The following is a 9,470-nucleotide window of genomic DNA, read 5'->3' as shown; positions in this document are numbered from 1 at the left end:
AAATGTCTTCTTATGGAATCATAGAAAGTGTGCATGTTCAAGATAGCATACAAAGGTCACAGGTCTGTGGCGATCTTCACAATTGCTGTAATAATCTGTGCAGAATCTTGAACATCATTGATCACTTGCACTATGTATTTATAATGTAATCTCAACTGCATTCCAGGTCATTTGGTTGTGCTAGTAGAAGAGGCACAGTGATAACAGATTAAGTTGTATAAATACAAAATATCTGACAGTGTATTCCCATTTGTACTTTCTTTTGATTTTAAATGGTTGAAAGCATAGTGATAGCACATTGCGAAATCAACTAACTTCTGCATGTTTCTTTGAGTGGGTGAATAAAGGTTGAATTCCAATTGATCAACATCTCAACCAAATATTACCAACATTTCCACGTTGAAATGACATGGTGTGCCCAGTGAGTAGTGTCTTATTAGGGCGTTGGGCCACCACGAGCCAGAAAAGCTACACCTTGGCATAGATTATACAAGTGTCTAGAACTCTATTGGAAGGATATGACACCATTCTTCCACCAGAAATTATTGGTGTTTTGTTGATGGTGGTGGAAAATGTTGTCTCAGGCACCGCTCCAGAATCTCCCATAAGTTTTCAATTGGTTAAGCTCTGGTGACTGAGACGGCCATGGCATATGGTTTACATAATTTTCATGCTCATCAAACCATTCACTGACCACTCATGCCCTGTGGATGGGCCATTGTCATCCTATGGGGGCATAGCCATGGTAGCCAAAATAATGGCCTGCCCAGCATTTAAATACATAACACTTATCAAGATGTGATGTTAATTAATTAACTCAGGAACCATAACGGAAAGCACCTGCTTTCCATTTTTTTGGCAGTTAATTGTACATGGACTACAGAGTGCAATGAAATGCTTGCTTGCAGGTTATGCAATACAACAACACTAGAAAAAGTCAGTAGCTAAGTGAATAAAAAGAGTAATACAAATATAAGCTCAATTAAATAATTTCACCAATATAATAATGGCCAGTTTTATTTTTATTTATTTTTAGAAATAGTTACATAGCCAATATGGAACTAACATATAAGCCAAGCATGTTTACCTGTAGATGTCACGCCCCGATCGGTTTCACCTGTCTTTGTGCTTATCTCCACCCCCCTCCAGGTGTTGCCCATCTTCCCCATTATCCCCTGTGTATTTATACCGGTGTTCTCTGTTTGTCTGTTGCCAGTTCGTCTTGTTTGTCAAGTCAACCAGCATTTTTGTATTCAGCTCCTGCTTTTCCCCAGTCTCTTTTTTTCTTGTTTTGTCCTGGTTTTTGACCCTGTCCTGACCTTGTACCCGTCCTGGACCCTGAGTCTGCCTGCCATCCTGTACCTTTGTCCCACCTCTGGATTTTGACCTCTGCCTACCCTGAGCCTGCCTGCCGTCCGGTACTTTTGCTCCTCCTCTGGATTACTGAACTCTGCCTGTCCCTGAGCCTGCCTGCTTTGACCTGTCATTTGCCTGCCCCTGGTGTTACCATAAACCTTGTTACTTCACACAGTCTGCACTTGGGTCTTACCTTGATTCCTGATAGTAGAATGAAATAGGTTATAAGACCTCTATAATTCTTTTAATTTAGTCAGTTCTGCAACTTCAACATTAGCCCATTTTAAGCAGGGTTAAATATCTAGTTGTAGTAAAGTTCAGCTTCTGTCGATAGGGGGGCACTGTGTCACTGTCAGGAGATATGTAGCTAGCTACAGAAACGAAACCCATCAAAATAATTTAATACACTCACTTGAAATAAACACTTGACTTCTTTCAACATCCTTAGCTTGCCTATTCATTAAATGTACTGTTAGATAATTCTGACCAATAGCTTAAGGATGCTGAGTGCTAACGCTAGCTTATTAGGATTAGCCAACCCTTATTCTGAGGGAGACGAACTAGTTAGGTATCACCAACCCTGCAAAAGCCTATGGTTAACTTTGCTGCTGCACTTTGACTTTCTGGCTGTGCTGCCTGCTCATGCTCAACCTGCTCGTGCTTTTTTGCTTATCTTTCAGAAGAAGTTCAGAATATCCATATTTGCTCTATGCTATGCTGCAGACTGAGTGACAGGAGTTTTTATGAGTGATGCCATTGAGATCTAACAGGTGCTGCGGATGGGGGAGGGGTCAAGGGACGTGACCACAATGTTGCTAACACATTTTTAATGGAAAGTAGTTATTGGTTGCTTCATATGTTTCTAGAGTTGCTAGACACAAGTCATGCCATAATGTTAATACATGCATAAAAATATGTATATTTTTAATGCTTATGCTGTCCCTCAGTATCTCATGCAATGTGAAATTCTTCACAGCAAAACTAAACAACGTTTGAAGGAGAACAGAAAGGAACCAATTAAATAATTAAACAGAACAGAAAACTGATTAAGTTTGTTTTTTTCTCAATAAGTTATTTTCTTTACTTAAAAAGTATTATTATTATTATTTATGCCTTTGATAGCTGTGGTGTCATGTAACAACAAGGAACCGATTTAATAAATTCACGTCACTCCTGCAGCAGCGGGGGGAGCACCGAGAGGCTAGAGCAGAGAGAAGTGGGGGGGAGGTGCAAGTGGGTGCACACCAATGGTGCACACAAACCCAGCATTCGGCGTAGGCTAAACCTCAGAGAGGAAGCAGACTGCAGAGCAGAGCAGCACAGTTGAGCTCAGGCGAGCGGGCACACATACACAAACAGGGAAGTCGCTCAATACACCAAATGTCGCTGGGGTAGCCTTAAAAAGTAGCTACATTTGGCGCAATACTCTTTTACCGTTAAAAGACGCTGGATGGGTCTGAAAACTCGCCAAATCTAGCGACATAGTCGCTAAATTGTTAACACTGCATGAGCACTCTACTGCGTTGTAATCTCGACTAAGCAGGCAGCAGGCACCACATCACTCCAGGGCTTCTTGCAGTGCCTGCTACTGCCTAGCGCAGTATATTGTATTGTTGTTTTTGTCATATCAGACAGAAAAAAGTATTATTATTTTAAAAATGTTACATCAAAAGGTTCAGGGCTGGACCAAAAACATCCTTGGCTGAAGCCCTGGAAGCCCAGGCCTAATGACTCCACTGAGTAGCCATACTGACATTATTGGAGTGTAGGCACTCATGGAGCCAATGCTTTATCTGCTGATGAAGGATCCTCCCAGCAAGGACAATACATCTGTATATTTGTTAATGTCCAATATGTGCTCAACATGTTTATATTTACTTTACAAATAAGTTGCTGTGCTCAAACGAAATATGCACAATTTGTATAATTCAGACATTGTGTTTCATTGGTGACATTGTGAAGCTTACTTCTCAGTACGTGTCCTATATATAAACCGTGTGTCATGCACGCAATATAACCATCAGCCGCATTATGCAAAACAAGTTTGAAGTTAAGTGCTGTGCCAATTATTTGAAACGTTATGGTTATTTCTTATCTCCACAATGTCGCCCAATGCCTCTACCTTTTAAAAAGCAACACATTCCTTTGAAAACAGCCCATGATGCATTGGTATGAGTCAGAAATAGTTATTCCAATGTCAAAATTTACTACAAAGTGTAAATAGGATAATTTTGGTCATAAAGTCAGTCTCATCTAAAACGGAATTTGGAACATCCATGCGTCACAATAGGTAAATGAAGGTTAGGTTTCGATTTGACGATGTACATTTGCCCACTAACATGGAGTGAACAGCTACAGTGATTGCTCTCTATCCAATAGCATAGACAGTGAGACAGACCTGCTCAGCAGCCGAACTTTGTTTACATTTTACTTGAGAAATACGCAAAAACGTGAATTTATCACATATTCTTGATTTATCTTAGATTCATTCAGTGCATTTTGAGGAAGTGAAATAGGCTTCCGCATCTACGGTGTTTCATGGAGGACAAACATCATTAACCAAAGGTGGAATCGGTCAGGAAACACACCCCCAAAACCTAAATATTGTTTTTCTAATGAGCAACAGAAAAACGTGCTAATTGGAGTGTTCAGTGGCTCATTGAAAATGTTGCCCTACTGTCTGTTCACTAGATTCAAAGCATCTATAAAATTGCTTTCAATATGTTGCTCTGCGAGGATAGTTTGAGTAGCATGTATTGACAGAAGATAAAGTGACTGTAACCCCTCTCTAAAATGAAAGGTCACAATCCCAAAACGTTATATCCCAAAAGGCATCCTGTCAACTGCTATCACAAACAGTATTAACGCAGCTCGCTGGCACTCCAGCGGAAATCCCACCAGCAATTTTTACCATCTAAATGAACTGTCATTCTCTTGTCATAGTTAACGGTAACATATTGTCATCCACTAATCTGCTAAGCAGATATCCCAAAAGGACAGAGATACAAAAAGGAATTGAGGAATCCCTTCATAATATCTTCAAGTTTTAGGTCATTTGACAGTCCGTGTACAGTATGTTACGGACAAATAGCTAAAGCTCATTTCAGAAACCTTCCTAATACATTCACACATTGTTGAAGGACGTTTGACATGTTTTCAACTTTTCTAGGATATTGAATGCATTGCTGAGTTGAGTGGTGAATGGAGACAACCACATTCAAATGTTGTCTAAGTCCAATGCAGTATGCATTACCGAATCACTCAACTTTTAAACAGCTTAAAATGTTCAATTACATAGTTGGATGGCCATTATGACTACATGAGCAAGTGACAAGACTGAGTCATTGGAACGGGTTATGCTGCTTGGAGATATTTATATTCAAATTATGATTATGTAAATTATAATAAATATTTGGCAAAGTAATTGCAGTTGTGCTCATAAAACTCCAAAAACTACTACCACTGCACAACTACCAAGCGTAACTTGTTTAAGTAGAATTCTGCCTTAAGGACACAAAGGACTCTGGCGTTATTTCAATAACTTTTTACTTTTCCCTTTGGACTGTCATGATCATTCAAGTCTTTTGTCAAATGTTGTATTTTCTTTAGCACCGCCTGTCAGAAATATTTTCATCACAGTCAACATCTGTGCCAGTCTGATTGATGCACGTGTTTGATGGCAGCCAACTGGAAAATACCTCCATCAAATGTGGAGATGCTCTTCACAGTTCAGCTTCACTTTGCCTCTTGTTGATGTTTTTCTAGCTCAGGCAGTTTTTTTCTGTTTCATATGCGTGCATCTGTCATATCGGAGCAGCTTCTGTATGGTGATGGCTTTGTAAATCACACCCCCTCATACACAGGTAGACAGGAAAAACAGCCCCCTCCCTTATAATTTAACCCTGATATCCCCGCTATTTATTTCTACTCTCTTCATTTATATTCTCTTTCTTTCTTTCTTTCTTTCTTTCTTTCTTTCTTTCTTTCTTTCTTTCTTTCTTTCTTTCTTTCTTTCTACTTCTGCTCTTCTTTTTGATACCTTGTTTCCCAGAAAATCCATGCAAAGCATGATTATCTGCACTGTGACCAGAGGGGCAGCAATGTTGAATAAACAGGGATGGGTTATATCATTGTCACAGACAAACCCAGCGACAGAAAAATATATATTTTGGTCCTGTTTTGCATGTCAGTTTCTGTGTTTTATGTGTACAATTAGGAAAGATGTGATTTGGTGTCATCAGTAGCGATTTTAACATGTAACACCTTACCACTGCTACACCTGGCTATCAGCAGTGCCTTGTCGGGCAGCGAAACAGTTAATTCAGCCTCATTTACTGCCTTGAAATGAAACAAAGCTGATATTGCTGACCTGCTTAAACAAATGTGGTTTCTACTGACATTTGAGATGTACAAACTATGGCATAAGGGGACGACGAGCGGATACATAGCAATCCGTCATTTTGATTAAGACATTAATGAGTGAGCTAGGATGGACGTAGTCAATATAACTATTTGTTCAGCACATTTTAAATGTACAGCTTCATAATTCAGAACATGGGTCGTGCTTACAGTATTCTCCCTGTACACCAAGTCAGAACCATAGGATAAATAAAGGGGGCATATAAGCAGACAATGAAAGCTCTTACAATATTCGATTATGACATTTCTCTAAAACAGGCTATAGGCTGCATGTGCACCACCAAGTCAGAACAGTAGTCTAAGTTATGAAAGGAAAAAATACCAAATGATTAGGGGCTACTAACAGCTTACTACACAAAATACACATAGTATTACTTTCTTAGCTACAATATACTAGTGGTTAGAGCGTTGGGCCAGTAACCGAAAGATTGCTGGATCAAATCCCAGAGCTGACAAGTAAAAAATCTGTCATTCTGCCCCTGAGCAAGGCAGTTAACCCACTGATCCCCGGGAGCCAAAGACGTGGATGTTGATTGTGGCAACCCCCGCACCTCTCTGATTCAGAGGGGTTGGCTGAAGTGTAGAAGACACATTTCAGTTGAATGCATTCAGTTGTACAATTGACTAGGTATCCACCTTTCCCTTTCCCTATAGATATATGACTGGTTTCAGGAAACTAGGCGTATGTTGCATGTCACTACTTCACAGGAGAGCCATTTGAACTTCCATGTGCCTTAATAACAAACTTGTATGCCATCTCTAAATACGAATACAAATGTTAAATTATGAGCCTAGTTGGTTTAGCCAAGGAAAAAGTCAGCAGCCTTCCCGCTAGCCATGATTGGCTGAGATAATGAGGGGGCTGGACATGCCGAGAGATGAGCTCTGATTGGTCTGTCATGTAGCGGACTTCTGTCTATAACATGAGCTGGTCAGTACGTGTAGGTAATTCTTTCTAACACAGCTTTTTTGAAAGATCTGCATAAGTGTTGCTCTCCACTTTCTGGAGGACTGAGTTTTGAAATCAGTAGAATTAGAGTATGATAGATAAGGAGATGGATAAAATTCTGCCGTTTGATTGCAAATATGCAGACGGAGTCGAAAAGAGTACACACAGAAAGCTGTTGTATGAAACATCTTTCTCCAGATTACTGTAAGCACTTCTGTACATCGCACTGTAACATACAATTGACCTCATTTTCGCGCCCCAAAAACATAACACTTCCAGGTGAACTGTCATATGAATACCATTGTAAAGCACAATGTCTCCCCTTTCCAGCAAAATCAATGACGAAACCTTCTGCTGCATTCTCTGCATGATTGAAGAAGGCAATGAGCTCTGTCCGTGTAAGGTTCTGTATTTATTTTCTTAGTCAACTTTGTTCTGTCTCTTTGTGTTCTTGTAGCCCTGTCTTTAATTTTTGTTCATTGATTTGTCCTCTGTTAGTTACTCACCTGGTCTCATCAGCTCTTTATTTAGTTCAGTTCATTCTGTTTGTGCCTTTGTGAGGTAAGCCTTTTCTTAGCTCGTTTGTGAGAAAAAGTTTTAGCCTTTAGTCCTAGTTTTGATTCACCTGCTTGTTTGCCTACCTGTGTATGACCACGATTCCTGCCTTTTTCGAAGGCGAAATAAACACCTGCCGCGCTCTGCGCGTGACTCTACACCTTTTTCTCCCTGAGTATTCACTACAGTCGGGGGATTAAGAATTATGGGTGGGGAAGTGAAACCTACTCCATGATAGGGAAAGGGGGAGATAAGCCGTGTGGGAAACAGCTTTTTTCACCTGATCTGTCCAACTTATCACCTCTAAAATGTTTACATAATGTCTCATTACATACCTATTTGAAGGTTTGTGTCGAATTTGAATGTTTTTTTTTAGAGTGGCGCTAAAGTTATCTTCAGAAGTAAACAGCGGCTGTCACGGCTTTTGAGAGTCATGATGGCTTGCAGTTATGACGCAAAAAATGAATTCATTCAGTTGTTCAATTGACTAGGTATCCCGCCTCACCTTTTTCTTGTCCCTTTCACCTTTTCAAGTGAGCACAGCACAACAAGGTGAGTCCAAAAATATTTTGTATGCTGCTATATAAATCATGTAATATGCCAGAGAGATACAGTGGGGAGAACAAGTATTTGATACACTGACGATTTTGCAGGTTTTCCTACTTACAAAGCATGTAAAGGTCTGTAATTTTTATCATAGGTACACTTCAACTGTGAGAGACGGATCGAAGAACAAAATCCTGAAAATCACATTGTATGATTTTTAACTAATTAATTTGCATTTTATTGCATGACATAAGTATTTGATCACCTACCAACCAGTAAGAATTCCGTCTCTCACAGACCTGTTAGTTTTTCTTTAAGAAGCCCTCCTGTTCTTCACTCATTACCTGTTAACTGCACCTGTTTGAACTCGTTACTGTTATAAAAGACACCTGTCCACACACTCAATCAAACAGACTCCAACCTCTCCACAATGGCCAAGACCAGAGAGCTGTGTAAGGACATCAGGGATAAAATTGTAGACCTGCACAAGCTGGGATGGGCTACAGGACAATAGGCAAGCAGCTTGGGGAGAAGGCAACAACTGTTGGCGCAATTATTAGAAAATGGAAGAAGTTGAAGATGCGGTCAATCACCCTCGGTCTGGGGCTCCAGCAAGATCTCACCTCGTGGGGCTACAATGATCATGAGGAAGGTGAGGGATCAGCCAAACTACCCGGCAGGACCTGGTCAATGACCTGAAGAGAGCTGGGACCACAGTCTCAAAGAAACCATTAGTAACACACTACGCCGTATGGATTAAAATCCTGCAGTGTACACAAGGTCCCCTGCTCAAGCCAGCGCATGTCCAGGCCCGTCTGAAGTTTGCCAATGACCATCTGGATTATCCGAGGAGGAATGGGAGAAGGTCATGTGGTCTGATGAGACAAAAATAGAGCTTTTTGGTCTAAACTCCACTCGCCGTGTTTGGAAGAAGAAGAAGGATGGTACAACCCCCAGAACACCATCCCAACCGTGAAGCATGGAGGTGGAAACATCATTTGGGGATGCTTTTCTGCAAAGGGGACAGGACGACTGCACCGTATTGAGGGGAGGATGGATGGGGCTATGTATCGCGAGATCTTGGCCAACAACCTCCTTCCCTCAGTAAGAGCATTGAAGATGGGTCGTAGCTGGTCTTCCAGCATGACAACGACCCGAACAACACACAGCCCGGGCAAGTGAGTGGCTCCGTAAGAAGCATCTCAAGGTCCTGGAGTGGCCTAGCCAGTCTCCAGATCTAGACCCAATAGATCTTTGGAGGGAGCTGAAAGTCCGTATTGCCCAGCGACAGCCCCGAACCTGAAGGATCTGGAGAAGGTCTGTATGGAGGAGTGGGCCAAAATCCCTGCTGCAGTGTGTGCAAACCTGGTCAAGAACTACAGGAAACGTATGATCTCTGTAATTGAAACAAAGGTTTCTGTACCAAATTAAAGTTCTGCTTTTCTGATGTATCAAATACTTATGTCATGCAATAAGATGCAAATTAATTACTTAAAAATCATACAATGTGATTTTCTGGATTTTGTTTTAGATTCCGTCTCTCACAGTTGAAGTGTACCTATGATCAAAATTACAGACCTCTACATGCTTTGTAAGTAGGAAAACCTGCAAAATCGGCAGTGTATCAAATACTTGTTCTCCCCAC

This window comes from Salvelinus sp. IW2-2015, linkage group LG11 (genome assembly GCF_002910315.2).
Source record: "Salvelinus sp. IW2-2015 linkage group LG11, ASM291031v2, whole genome shotgun sequence".
NCBI classification, from domain to species: domain Eukaryota; kingdom Metazoa; phylum Chordata; class Actinopteri; order Salmoniformes; family Salmonidae; genus Salvelinus; species Salvelinus sp. IW2-2015.
Note: the sequence above shows the minus strand (reverse complement) of the source record.